Genomic DNA, 15,657 nt, shown 5'->3' with positions numbered 1-15,657 from the left:
TATGTTGTGTTATCATTATCATTTGTTTCAAGGTAGTCATTGATTTCTTTTGAGATTTCCTCTTTGACCCACTGTTTTTCTAAGAGTGTGCTGTTTAATTTCCAAATTGTCGTGTGGAGTCTGGGTCTCTGTCCCTTGCAAATTTCCAGCTTCACTCCACTGTGGTCAGAGATACTGTTTTGTATGATTTCGATCTTTCTGAATTCATTAAGCCTTTCTTTGTGGCCTAGCATATGGTCAATCTTGGAGAATGTTCCATGTGCGCTTGAGAAAAATGTATATCCTGCTGTGTTTGGGTGTAGTGATCTATATATGTCTATTAGATCCAGCTCTTCTAATATACTGTTCAAATGTTTTGTTTCTTTAGTGATTCTCTTTTGAGATGTTCTGTCCAGAGTTGATAGTGGTGTATTAAAATCCCCCACTATAATTGTAGATGCATCTATTCTTTCACTTAGTTTTTCCAGCGTTTGCCTCACATATTTAGAGGCGCCCTTGTTAGGAGCATAAATATTTATGATTGTTCGATCTTCTTGACAGATTGTCCCTTTCACTAAAATATAGTATCCTTCTTTGTCTCTCACAATTGTTTCGCATTTAAAGTCTATTTTGTCTGATATCTGATATTAATATAGCTACTCCTGCCTTTTTTTGGTTGTTGTTTGCTTGTATGATTGTTTTCCAGCCATTCACTTTCAACCTCCATGAGTCTCTGGGTCTAAGATGTGTCTCTTGTAGACAGCATATAGATGGGTCGTATTTCCTTATCCAGTGTTCCAGTCTGAATCTTTTGATAGGTGAGTTTAGTCCATTGACATTCAGTGTTATTACGTTTAGAGAGTTATTTATGGTAGCCATATTTTGGTTGGATTTGTGTTTGTTATATTTTGTTTGTATTATTTTATTTTCCCCTTCTATTTTTGTCTTTCTTGTTGTTTTTACACTCTCCTCCATCTCTGATTGTCCTGTTTTTTCCTTTCTTCCTGCAGAACTCCCTTAAGAATTTCTTGAAGGGGAGGTTTCTTGTTGATATACTCTTTCAGTTTCTGTTTATCTGTGAATATTTTGAACTCTCCATCATTTTTGAATGCTAGTTTAGCTGGATAGAGTATTCTTGGTTGGAAATTTTTTTCCTTTAGTACCTTGACTATATCATACCACTGCCTTCTTGCCTCCATCGTTTCAGATGAGAAATCAGCACTTAATCTTATGGAGTTTCCCTTGTATGTGATGGTTTTCTTTTCTCTTGCTGCTTTTAGAATTTTTTCTTTGTCTTGAGCATTGGATAATTTGACAAGTATATGTCTTGGGGTGGGCCTGTTGGGGTTTATGACCAGTGGAGTGTGCTGTGCTTCTTGGATATGTACATCTGTCTCTTTCAGTAGATTTGGGAAGTTTTCATTCATTATTTCCTGCAACAGTCCTTCTGACCCCTTTCCCTTCTCTTCTCCTTCTGGAATGCCTATAATACGTATGTTTGAGTGCAGTCACCCCTCGGGCTGAAGCGTGGTTTGCTGGCCTGGCAGGGGAGCGGCCGCGGCAGGCCAAGCCGCTGCCCCCATGATAGGGTGGTTGGTCGGACTCACCGCCACCCCTGAAGGAAGCTCGGCATGGGCGCAGAGTGCCCTCGGGTCTCCCCTTCTCGGCAGCCATGCTTCCGCGGCCGCCCCTCCTCCCGGATAGCGCCACACGATGCCTTGTAGGGCGGCACCCTTCTTCTTCTTTCTCCCTGCGCAGGCGCAGGGCGGAAGATTCCAGTCTGCCCTTTTCCCTTCCCCCGACAGCAGCAACAGCCAGGCGTGGGCGGAAAAATCCAGTCTGCCCTTTTCCCCTCCCCCGACAGCAGCAACAGCCAGGCGTGGGCGGAAAAATCCAGTCTGCCCTTTTCCCCTCCCCCGACAGCAGCAACAGCCAGGCGTGGGCGGGAAACTCAAGTCTGCCCTCCACCCCAGCAACAGCAGCCACCAATCCCTAAACCCTGCCCCTTCCCCCAGCAACAGCGACAGCCAATCCCTAACCACCACCCCTCCCCTGTCCGGTACCGCCCACTGACCTTTCGCTGGGAACCAATCAGAACAGGGCGTGGCTTCGACCAATCATCCTTCCCCAGCCCCTATAAAACTGTTGCCTCTCCCTCAGTAAAGTGGACTTGCGTGTTTACCTTGTCTCCGCGGTAGTTCTTCTGCCGTGCGCCCTCCAGTCCTGAGAGCCCCCGAAAAGGGCCTGGCCTCCCTTGTCCCCAGTTCGTCGCCTGCTTCTCCGGGCGACCCCTTCGTCGCCGGCTTCGCCGGGCGACCCCGTCAGCCGAACCGCGCAACCCCTTGTGAGACCGATCCCTTGTCCGCTGCTGGACCGACCCCTCGTCCCAAGTGGGACCGACCCCTCGTCCCAAGCGGGACCGACCCCTCGTCCAGAGCTGGACCGACCCCTCGTCCGCAGCCAGACCCCACCTCTACCGACCGAGCAAGCCACCGCATTTGAGCGTTTTGCGTTATCATTCAGGTCCCTAAGTCCTATCTGGATTTTTTCTACCTTTTTATTGACCACTTCTACTATCTGTTTGATTTCCAATGCACTGTCTTCCACATCACTAATTCTCTGCTCTGCCTCTTCTAGTCTGCTGATATTTGCTGCAAGTGTATTTTTGATTTCTTGAATTGTGGTGCTCATTTCCATCATATCTGTTATTTTTTTGCGCATGTCTGCAATTTCCCCTCCAAGTGTTGTCTTCATGCTGTTAACCTCTTTCATTACTTCATCAAATTTGTCGGTGATAAATGATCTGAGATCTTTCATTGCTTGTGCGAAGTCCTGCCCCCCTTCCTGATTGGATTCAGCCATGTTTTCCTGATTACTGGTTTGGTTTGTAGATTTTTGTTGCTGTCTTGTCAACATTTTTTCTTGACGGGTTTAATCAGTTCCTTAGCTTCTTTGTCTAGTCTTGGAGATTAATTAGCTGTTGTTTTTGCGTAAGTGTTATATCTTCTCTTTGTCACTTTGTTCTTCTTATTCCAATTTCTTATTGCTAGTTAAGCTCACTTTAAAGGAAAGTATTAGTGCTGGGGAAAGGCAATTGTGTAAGGGAGGAAAAAGTGTGAAGTAGTATTGGTGATATATGTTAACAAAGCAACAATATGAGTTCTGGGAGGATGGAGGTTAGATCATGTAAATTGTGTAGAGTTATAGTAGTAGGAAAGTACCTATAATGAGGTAGACGACTGAATATGGGAGGAATGTGGTACGTACTAAGAGGCTATTGTTTCCGTGAGAGAGGGAAAGAGAAAAGAAAGGTAATAGTTTCAGGGACGAATACCAGATGGAAAACTAAACAAAGGTATTAGAAATTAAGAGTTACACACTTTGCGGATCAAAGAAAGGGAGATGGAATATAGGAGAGATAGCAGATGGTGGAGGATATCAAGTTGTAGGGGAAAGGGGATAGTGTAGATAGGCTAAATCTATTCACAGAAAAATGAGGCAGTGGAGGGTGAGGAAACCCATCAAATGTGAGGTATTTCCTGTAGGACCTATTGTATTGTTAAGATAAAATAGTATAAGAGGAATATTGGGGACAGGAAAGAGAGGATTAAAAAACAACAACAACAACAACAAATATAAAATAAAAAATAAAAAAAAAACAGAAAAAAAAAAACAAAACAAAGAACAGAAACCCCGCCGCCAGGCTCGGCTGGGCTCAGCTGGGCTCGGCTGGCTCCGGTCCCCCGCCCTCCGCAGCTCGGCTGGGCTTGCCTGGGCTTGGCTAGGCTCGGCTGGGCTCGGGTCCCCCGCCCGTCGCGGCTTGGCTGGGCTCAGCCGGGCCCGGCTGGGCTCGGCTTCCCTGCCCGCCACCCTCTGCAGCGCTGCGCGACTCGGCTCTCCCGCTCGCCGTCCTCCACGGCGCGGCTGGGCTCGACTGAGCTCGGCTGGGCTCGGCCCCCTCGCCCTCCGCGGCTCAGCTGGGCTCGGCCCGGCTCGGCTTCCCCACCCGCCGCCTGCCGCAGCACAGCGCGGCTCGGCTCTCCCGCCCACCACCCGCTGCAGCTCGGCTGGGCTCGGCTCCCTTGCCCGCCGCCCGCCGCGGCACAGCGCGGCTCGGCTCTCCCGCCCGCCACCCGCCGCCCGCCACAGCTCGGCTGGGCTCGGCTCCCTTGCCCGCCGCCCACCGTGGCACAGCGCGGCTTGGCCCTCCCGCCCGCCGCCTACCGCGGCCCAGCTCGGCTGGGCTCGGCTCACTTGCCCGCCGCCTGCCGCGGCGCAGCACGGCTCGGCTCGGCTCTCCCGCCCGCCGCCCGCCGCAGCGTGGCTCGGATCCCCCGCCCGCTGCCCACCGCGGCCCAGCTAGGCTACTCTGGCCGCCGCCCGCCGGGGCTCGGCGCGGTGCTAGCTGCCTCGGCTCTGCCTACCCAAGGAGGGAATCCTCCACACGTAGCTGGGATCTCCGTGTATATTTCACGGATGGATCCTCTCTGTTACCTTCCCTCCAAATCGATGTCTAAACACCTTGGGACCAGGAAAAATCCCGAAACAGCCCGGTCCCAAGGAGTCTCCGACGCCTCCCAGCCGATTCCCTCCAGGAGCTAGTAACCGGGAAGTTCACTCAGCCGCCATCTTGCCAAAAAATTTTTATTAATTTATATTACCATCCGGAGGTATCAAAATATACACTGACATTGAACGAACAGACAGACACAAAACAATTACAACACATTAACAGAAACATACAGTTTGCAATTAACTCATAATTCTTACTTTCTTGGTATAGCTGTTTTTAAGTACTTATTAAGATTTCTTCTGGAATCCATGTTGCCTGTAACATGCAAGCTTGTACTTGGAAACAGTTTTATTAGTTATCAGCAATCAGTTAAGATAACTTGAGCAGCATAAATGTAGTTAAACTCTAATTTAGCAGTTTAGACAGACTGTTAACACACATTTTTGGATTATTATTCTGTAAGACTATACTGAGACTTGAAGTTCAGGAGTAAACTATTGATTTAAAACTGAAAATTCCTTTTTAAACCTTGATAAAATTTTGTACTAATTTTATTATCTTGGTTAAATAAGCCCAATCAGAATTAGCATGGAAACAAAACAGAACACCAATGTTGCCATGTTTTTCTCTTTTTCCAGTGGCTTAACTCTATTAACCCCCAGTAGCCCACAGCTACATTGTTATGTAGACAGCAGGGGGGTTGCAGAGTTGCCGCCAGAATAGTTTCCTTATCTTAGTTAACACTTTAACAGAGAGTTTTCTTACAAGCCTGATATCACTAACAAGGACATTATTTAGTATCTTTGCCCGTTTTGAATCTTTCAATAGTTTAAAAGTTTTTGGCTTAGGATGAAACTCGACACCCCCTTGCAAATTATTTGTATCTGGTGGTATCACATGTAATGTTACTGGGAAAGCAGATAATAATTGTTTAACATAAGGCAAAGAATCGGCAACATCTGAAAACATTTCTAATTTAGGCTTAGTAACAGAAGGCAATTCAGTAGGTGCAGAGAGTTGTACTGGCTACACAAAAGATATTTCATTAAGACACTTCACTGAGCTTTTATTGATGAAAGTGTTAATATCAGGATGAGGGGAAAATACATGATGGTTCCCCATTCACCTCAACCTCCTGTTTTTGTTCCAGTTTACTTCCTTTCATTTTAAATTTACTTATGGGCTTAGAAAATATAGTAATTTCATCTTTCTCTCCTTCTTCAGACTGTAAAGGATCTAAGGCGGCAGCAATTTGCTGGCACAAAGCCCACACAGATAAAGGAATGGATTCCCCTCTTTGATATACTCTTCCTAAAGCTTTCATTACACATTTCCACTGTTTCAAATTTAAAACATTACCCCCCTGAGGCTGAAACCAGTAACAATGTTTCTGAACTAAGGCAAAAAGCTCAAGTAAATCCGCCTTTTTTACTGAAACTCCGACACTATTTAAAAGAGATTTTAGTACCTGTGAATATTCTTCCATCCGTCCTGGTTGATTACCCATACCCTGATGCTAGCGGAAAACAGGATTAATTAAAATTCTTACCACTGTGTGGTCAGACTCGAGTCACCTTTTGATGGACGCCTCAGCCTTTCTGGAAGGTTTTCAGTTCCGCGTTCCTGATACTGTTGTGGAAGAATCTCTGCTGCAGTCACTACTTCAGGCCCCATGGTGGGCGCCAAATGTCGGAGTGATGGACCCGAAGGGTATCGGGAATGAAAGACAAAGAGAGATTGGGATCAGGGGTTCTGAGAGCATTGAAGCCTCAAGCTCATCAGACAAGTTAAGTAATATCAGGGGCTTCTTTATATACCCCAAACAACCGTGAGAACCAGCAACTATTCTAGCTAACTATTCCCATAACTTCATTAATGAAAACACAGTGCACAGTGGATAAGAGAGTAACTAAAGCCTAAGATGTTCTATTATATTATTGAAACAAGTATACTCATAAATCTTGTTGCCCAGGTTACTTGAGATATCAAGTCTGGGTTCTGCTGGAATGTTATGTTTCCCAGAGAGATTAACCACCTGCACGTACATCTCCAGGGACAGCATGACCCAGTGGTCAGAAAGTAACTTGCTACCATGGAAACAGCATGCCTTTGTTCCCCACAAGGTGGCACTGGGGATGTGTTTCTTTTTGTTGTTGTTGTGTCATCTTTCTGTGTCAGTGCTCTGTGTGTGTGGTGCCACTCCTGGGCGGACTGTGGTTTCACGTGGGGTGGCTCTCCTTGCGCAGGGGCCATTCCTTGCATGGGGGGCACCCTTACATGGGAGCATCCCTGCGTGGGCTGGTACTCCTTGTGTGCAGCAGCACCACGTGTGGGCCAGCTCACCACATGAGCCAGGAGGCCCTGGGTATCGAACCCTGGACCTCCTATATGGTAGTGGATGCTCTATCTGTTGAGCCACATCTGCTTCCTAGAATTTATTTCTTATTGCTCTCTTTGGTCTCAGAGCCCAGAACAGTGCTTGGCATGGTAGCAATGCTGAAAGGTTATTTGTTGAGTCAGTGAATGAATGAATGATTCTATAAGCATTGAGTATATGTATCTAGATAACCATGATATAGACTAAAATATGATGAATTTCTTAAACTCAACAGCCTCGGGTAGCAGGAAAGACATCACAGGAGTGGCATATCAGCTGGGTCTTGGAGGCTCGGCAGGATTTTGACAGGTTGGAGATACTGAGAAGGGGAAGGCATGGACAAATACAGTGTATGCAACCGACAAACAGTGCTACTTGGCAGTACTGACAAATCCCAACAATTACAGTGCATCAGAACTCTTTTGTAATAATGTACTGTCTTTTTCATGCCCTTAGATTTTCTTTTAAAAAGCCACAAAACGTCATCATTTTTGTCATGGTGTAACAATTAATTTTAAGTAAAGTATAAATTATTTTTGATCAGTATAAATTATTTTAAGATTTTAATGGCTAATATCTTCATTGCCGTAGATTGGATTAGTACCCCAATTTAGACATGTTCTTAATCGTAATCCACAGTCCTGTATGTGTGAATCCATTGTAAATAGGACCTCTAGAAGATGTTATTTTTAGTTAAGGCATGGCCAACAGAAGCAAGGCAGGCCTTAATCTGATTACTGGAAGCCTTATGAAAAGAAGAAACCAGAAGTCAGGGTCAGAAAAGGCCACAGGTAGAAGCCAGAAGTCAGTGGGAACTCAGAAGAGAAAGGAAAGGACATCACCATGTGACAGAGGAAAACAGTTCAAGCCAAGGAACTCCAAGGATGGCAGCAAACCGGCACCAGAACACCACAGTCTTCAGGGAGAAAGCAAGACTAGCAAGCCAAGACATTTATTCATTACACATATGGACAAATTTTGTCTTTCCCCACTTAATAAATTCCCTCTTAGCAGTCTTTTAAAACTGTTTAAAAATTCCAATTTAAAAATATTTACAGTCGACAGGGAAAAAGAGTGGGAGGAAGCATGATTTGTTACCGAATAAATTACTAGCAGTGGGACACTGAGCCTAATGGTTTACCTTTCACAGTGACCTCATCTGCTCAAAGTGGCTACAGCATCTAGTCCATAAAGTTGTTGCAAGCATTAAATAGTATATGTAAAGATATTTTAAAAGTTATAAAGTACCATACAAATATGATAGTAGATAGGGGAGATCAGAGACGTCTCTCTACCGGTTCGGAGCCTATTGCATAGTCAAAGTGTAAGAGAAGGGAGGCTGGAATTAATGGTAGTGAGATTGGAGAGCGTCTATGGATGTGAGTATCATTTCAGGGACAGTATAGATGAAATTTAATCCCTAATTAGATGAGCAAAGTTTGCAGGAAAAGGACATGAAAATGGCTAAAGTCTCAAAATTTATATGTCTGTATTTGCCTATATGACTAGGCAGTTGATGATATTAGCAGAGCCAGGAGACACAGCAACTGTATGTGAACTCTGTTTTGAACACTAGTATGGCAGCCAAAGGAAACGTCTCAGAGCAAAGACCTGTGGGGAATTTAGGAGACTGTGATGGGCAGAATCTTCAAATGCCCTGCTAAGATTTCCCACCCTAATCCCCTGGACTGTAAAGGCTATGAGATAGCATGCCCTGATTATGTTATCTTACATGGTGAAAGGATTTTTGCAAATGTATTTAAAGTTACTAATCAATTCACTTTGAGTTTATCAAAAGAGAGATTATCCTGGTAGGCCTAATCTAATCATATGAGCCCTTTAAAAGGAGAGTTTTATCTGGCTGTTTAGCAGAAGTCAGAGGGATTCAAAGCACAAAAAGGATTCTGTAGGTTGTTGCTGGCTTTGAACGCGGAGGGACCCTGTACAAGGATTGCAGAGTGGTCTCTAGGAGCTGAGAATCAACCCTAGTCGAAAGCCAGCAAGGAAACAGGGACCTTATATCTTTAAATGCAAGGAACTCAATTTGACCAACAACCTGAATGAGCTTAGAAGTGACTTCTTCCCCAGAACCTCACCATAAGAGGCCCAACCTGACTGAAACCTTGCTTTAGGCTTTGTAAGATCCTAAGCAGAGAACCCAGCCATTCCCACTCAGACTTCTGGCCTATGGGATTGCAAGCTAATAAATGGATGTTGTTTTAAGCCATTAAATTCATGGAAATTTGGTACACATCAATAGAAAACTAATAGAGAGGGGTTAGTAAGGTAGCACTGGGGGTAAAAGTCTCTTAGTTAAAGCTGCAAAACAATTTAGAGACAATGTATTTTAAAACAAAATTTTATTCATGAAGACCCTGAGCATCTAGGGAAATAAAGACAATTTCCCAATGCCAGTGAATCAAGTCCAGTTTAACAAATATTTATTGAGTACCCATTATTTACAAAGTGCCATGCCAGATGCTTGGAACATCAGTGAGTGACTTGGGAATAACTCTGCTCACACTAGCCTGGAGAAAAGCAAGCAGGTCAGACTGAGGAGAGTGAGTAGGGAGGGGAAAGAGCAAAGCAAAGAGAATCAAGAGTGAACTTTGGAGAGCAAAGGTGAATGTGGAATTGTAGCAGTAACTGAAGAATAGATGAATCTGAGGGGTCACTGGAGAGTCAGAAATAGTGCTCTGGCTGTATACCCTCGAACATTCCCAGTCTACTCCTTGAGAGAATTTCAATAATCTCAACCAGAATAGATCTACCCTTGGTAGGTTCTTCCCTGCCTTGGGTTGGGTTTCCCCTGGAGACACTGAGGTGAGGATCTGAGCGCAAGTATTTTCTTTAGTAGGTGATGGCCAGAAACGGTGCCTGAAGAGTAGGAACTTGAGACTGGAAAGTGGAAGAAATCAATGCAGGATATGTGCTTAATCAAGTGACCACTGTGAGTTCCTAGAGCTAATTCATACTGGGGATTCCTAGGAAATGGCATAGGTATCCCATCCACCGTAAAGATCTCGGCAGTCATTGGTTGAAGACATTAAGTCCTCCACAGTTCAACCCTCAGATAGACACATGCATGTACTGGCAGTAAGAAATCAGGCCAGTAAAGACAAGAGGTGTGGCTAGGCACAGACAGCATCTGCTGCAGTAAATCCAAGACTGAAATAAAGAAATAAGTTATTTGCTTCATTCATTTTTATTTTTAAGAAGCCAGTGAATTTCAGCTGTCATTTCTGTGTGTGTGTGTGTGTGTGAGTGGAAGTGTATACATATATAAAATCTTAGCATCCTCTTAGATCTTCTTCCCCAAAATTCCTATAAACCAGGTGATGATCTCAAAGACTCCCTATTTTTATTTTCCTGGCCTTTCCTTATAATTTGAGGGCTAATAATGCCTATTTAAAGATACAATATTTTAAATATGAACATTAAAATAAAATATAAATAATAGATATTAAAAAGACCATATAATATTAAAAATATGTTGACGTCTGTTCATTTTCTTCAGATGTGGTTTGACTTTAGAACGTTTGCTGTTTGGTGAACAGCAAACAATTTCTGAAACTTCAGCAAGTGCCTCTCATTTTTTAGATGCTTCCAAAATTCGTGAAAATCTCTGAACATTCACCTATGAAAGAGAGTCTTCCTATAAACATCATTAAGGAAAATAGGTCTAAAAATATGGCCTGGTTTGCTTTTTGCTTTCCCTCATTGCAGAAAGAAAGAGAAGACTCTCTCGAGAGTTCCAATATGGGATATGGATTGACAGAGATTTTATAATAAATGCATGTGCTTATGTATATTTTTTAAAGACTACAATGGAAATAAGAGTCCATGAATGTCCTTCATTGGTTCCTGCAGCCATAAAGATCTTATTCTTTGGTGTTTTGACAAAGTGTTTAGGGCAAAGTATGTTTGAACTTGACACTTCAGGTAAATGGCCAATATCCCTTAAATGCTCTTCAGGCTGTTGGAGAGGGTAGAAGGTGAGACTGAGGTTGATATTCTTAGCAATAAGTGTCATTCGGCTCTGGAATGGGGTTCTAAGGATGCCTTGAAGTTTCTTTTACTAAGAGGGTTCTGTGAAAATGGCAATTGGAATTGCATAGAGGAAGGCAGAAAATATGAAAACTTAGCTGAATGCCCAAATTCAGTGATCACTGCTGCATTGAGTCACTCTACAAATATTCACTGAGTGCATAAATGTGTCAGACTCTGTATTAGAACCCAGGACAAAAACTAAGAGCAACCTGGTTCCCCACCCTCAAAGTAATCATTGCATAGTAAGGGGGAGGGGAGGTAGAGGGGCAAAAAAATTGCTTCATAAACCCCAAGTGATAAAATTGCCAACTACTTGCTAGTTTGCCTTTCATGTAGTCCATCATCCCTGAAATCACTGCTGTCACTCCTAGATATGTGACAATGTGACGGTGTCAGAGTGCAGCCCATTATCTGGGCTGAAATAGGCAACCACTTGTGTGGTGGGCCCTGACATGCGCCAATAGCTCGCTTATTTAAAAATAGCTTTCCTGGCAGCTGTCTAGGAGGCCTGAGAGTCCAACTTGAGGCCTATGCTTCTGGGATATTGTATTAGATTGTCAGAAAGTCCTCCAAGCCATTATTAGTACTTCCCAAAGTGAGTTCTATGGCATATTCATGCAGCACACTTGGGATGGGGTAGAGACAGTTCTATATTTGAACACATTTTTTAAAAATCTGTACCCCACTGTCTTTTCCAAGATATTTAGATTGAGCATTAACATGGTAAGCTTTAGGCATATACGATTTTGAGAAATTTTGACTGGCCATAATTTAGCCCAGAGACCCTTCTTTCCATGGGACTCTTGTTAACAGCTGGTAAGGCATATGTTTTTGGGAAATCCTGGTTCATCAGACTGGGTGGCATCTGCAAAAGCATAGAGTTGAGCCTTGAGGGAATAGAACACAAGATGAGTAAATTCATATGGAAGTGGGGGAGGAGTAGATTCTGAACCATGTATTCCCCCAGCAGCCTCCCACCTGCAGCGTTCGTCTCACCCACACTGCTCTGCTAAATACAGACCTGCAGAAATAGGGCAAAGTACAATTCTCAGCTGCCTTGTTGCTCAAGAATTTGTAAGAGACAAAGTGAAGAATTCCAACTGCAAGCATATATACAGATGGGTGTTAGAAACATAAACAGAAGAACATACTTATGGGTAACAGAAGTGCCAGCTGGGCCTTTAGAGCAAGATGGTTTCTGTTTGCATTGTTTCTTGGTCCAGAGTAGTTCTTTAAGAGTACATAAACCATATGGCATGTTTAAAATATACCACATATTCTGAAAATGGCCCTCATGAGAAATCTAAAGATAAAAATCTCAACTGCTGGTTCCACCCAATCAAATGGCAGAGTGAGATGCTTCAAGACTCCATCCCCCCACAGAAGCTTTGAACAACAAGCAAGAACTGGCAGAAACATCTTTCTAAAAGCTCCAGAAAACAGTCAGATTGCAGTAACAGAAAGCACCAAGTCAAGAAAATGGCCACTTAGAAATGATAGGCTGGGAACGGATGTGGCTCAAGCAGTTGAACACTCACCTGCCACATGAGACGTCCTGGGTTCACTTCCCGGTGCCTCCTAAAGAAGACAAACACAATGAGCAGACAACGAGCAGACAATGAGCAAAAACAACGAACGAGACAACTCGCAAACAATGAGCAGACAATGAACAAAAACAAATGAGTGGGGAGTGGATGTGGCTTAAGCAGTAGAATGCCTGCCTCCCACGTGGGAGGTCCCAGGTTTGGTTCCTGGTGCCTAAAGAAAACAGACAATGAAGAGTCAACAAGCAAAAAACAATGAGCACAAACAATGAGCAAAAACAATGAGCAAACAGTTGAGGGAGCCAGGGGAAATGGTAGGCTTTCACGGCAACTTGACTGGCCCCTCTCCCAGGCCCTCACCAACTCATTCTCCTAGTGCAGTTTCCTGGTCCCAGTTCCAGAGGGAGTAGAATAGCCCTTGTGCATATACTGGGAGTATGTACGTTTAGACCATTCTACTTGTCCTGATGTAGAAGGTGATTCACTGAGCTCTCATACAGAATGCTGAGGCAAGGGAATGCTGATTCCTGGACATGCAAGGCAGTGCCAGAGACCGTGAGGAAACTGTTTCCTAGGAAAGAGGGGACATTTGTAGTCTTGGGAAATTCCAAGGGCCACCCATGCCTGCCCAAGACAAGACACATGTACAGAAAGGATCAGGGAGGCTCCTACACATTGGCATGGAGCTGTTCTCTAAACTCATTGTATGGATAAGCTCTGAAGTAGGGTCAATCTGCAAAGACTTGGAAAAGTGTTTTCTTTTTCCCTCCTCCTCCTCGTCTTCCTTCTTATATATTAGCTTGCGACATATAAGGACAGCTCTATTATAACACTAAATGCATATAAGCTTAAGGAACAGACACCTCAGAGTCTAAATTCCAGCAATAAAACTTTAAAATATCAAAATGTCCAGGTTTCAACAAAAAATGAAAAAACATGCAAAGAAACAGCAAGTGATGGCCCAGGCAAAGGAGATTAAAGCTTTGGAAACCATCAATGAGAAGGACCAGACTTGGGACATTGCAGACAAAGGAGTTTAAAAATGGCCCTAAATACCCATGGAGAGCTGATGGCCCAACCCCTGGAGAGCTGGCACAACAAGATGATGCAACAAAGGAAGCCAAGCAGACATAGAAGAACGCAGAGTGAATGGACACAGAGAGCAGACAGCAAGCAAGCGGCAAGGGCAGTGGAGGAGGGGGCGGTAAATGAATAAAATCTTTTAAAAAAATGGCCCTAAATATATGGGAGAAAATATTTGGAAACCACATATCCAATAAGGGTTTGATATCCATGCAATCTAAAGAAATATACAATTCAACAATAAAAGAGCAAGCAATCTAATTTAAAAATGGACAAAAGACTTAAATAGACATTTCTCCCAAATGGGAATATAAATGGTGAAAAATCATGAAAAAAAGTTACATATCACTAGCTATTAGGGAAATGCAAATCAAAACTACAGTGAGATAGCTCATACCTCATAGAACAGCCATTTTGTTTTTGCCAGCCCAATGAATGTTTATTAGTTGTACATTTGTTTATTGCTTTTTTTTGTCTTTTTTTCCTTTATTTTTAAAGAAGCTTTAGATTACATAAATGTTACATTGAAAATATAGGTGATCCCCATATACCCCACCCTCTTCCTCTCCCACATTTCCCCATTAACCACATCTTTCATTAGTGTGGTACATTTGTTACAATTGATGAACACATATTGAAGCATTGCTGCTAACCATGGTCTATAGTTTACATTATGGTTCATACTTTGTAGCGCACAATTTCATAGGTTTTGACAAAATGTATATTGGCTTGTATTTGTCATTGCAATATCATGCAGAACAATTCCAGTGTCCCAAAAATGTCCCCATTATACCTATTCTTCCCTCTCCTTCCCTTCAGAACCTCTCATGACCACTGTCTTTATATCAGTGTTACAAATTCTTCCATCTCTAGAGTAATATTGTCTACTTTAGTCCATAGTTGCATTCCCCCCTTAGGCTTGTTAATTCCTCAACCTTGAGGATTTGGGGATGGTGATGCCCACTCTGCTTCTGATTGAGGGGGGGATTAGATCCCATGGAGCAGATGGATGGAACCATCTTGCTTACAGTTCTAGACACTCTGTGTTTTGGGGGGATGGGTATTGTCCATAATCATCCATTTGGTTGTCCTAGGTGAGTCTGATGAACTGGAAAGTGGGTGTTGGCTGCAATGCTGCTGAGATTCAGGGCTCAACTGGCAGATGAACAACTGGAAGATATAAGACTCTGGGACATATATTTAACAGGTATAGTGCTAATTATAGGTTCAAATAAAAGGAGTTGAAGAACCACGCAAGGGAAAATTATAAATGAGTCTATCTCTGATACACTGGGGAGATAGGTTATTATATATTCCAAGGAAGGCCCACCAACCAGTGCCGATTTCCTGGGGTTGTCTGCCTTGCCCATAGTGTCTAGATGTCTCGAGAGCCTTCAGAAGCACCCCTGCTTGAGACACTATTTACTGTGGCAGTCAGTGAGATCCTCCTGAGATGTGCGTAAGAGTACCCTCTGAAATGAACTCCCAACTCACTTTGAAATCTCTCAGCTATAAAAACTCATTTGTATTTAATATTTTCCCTTAAAAAAAAAACAGAAACCAACAAGTGCTGGAGTAGATATGGAGAAATAGGAAAAGTCCTTCAGTGTTGGTGGGAATGTAGAATGGTGCATCTTCTGTGGAGACAGTTTTGCAGTTCCTTAGGAAGCTAAATGTAGAACTGCCATATGATCTAGCAATACCTCTACTAGGAATATATCCAGAAGAACTGAAAACAGTGACGTGAACTGCTATTTGCATACGGATGTTTATAGCCTCATTATTCACAATCGCCAAAAGGTGGAAAAAACCCAAGTGTCCATCAACCAATGAAAGAATAAACAAAATGAGGTATATGCATACAATGGAATTCTATGCTGCTGTAAGAAGAAATGATATTGGGACACACATGATAACATGGATGAACCTTAAGGACATTATGCTAAGTGAAATAAGTCAAACAAAAGGACAAATATTGTATGGTCTCACTAATATGAACTAAACATGAAGAATAAACACATAAAGTTAAAACCTAGAGTATAGGGTACAAGGAGATAGGATGAGGACTGAGAAGGAGTACTGATAAGTTATGTATGTATAATCTTTAATTA

Source organism: Dasypus novemcinctus, chromosome X (genome assembly GCF_030445035.2).
Source record: "Dasypus novemcinctus isolate mDasNov1 chromosome X, mDasNov1.1.hap2, whole genome shotgun sequence".
NCBI lineage: Eukaryota > Metazoa > Chordata > Mammalia > Cingulata > Dasypodidae > Dasypus > Dasypus novemcinctus.
Note: the sequence above shows the minus strand (reverse complement) of the source record.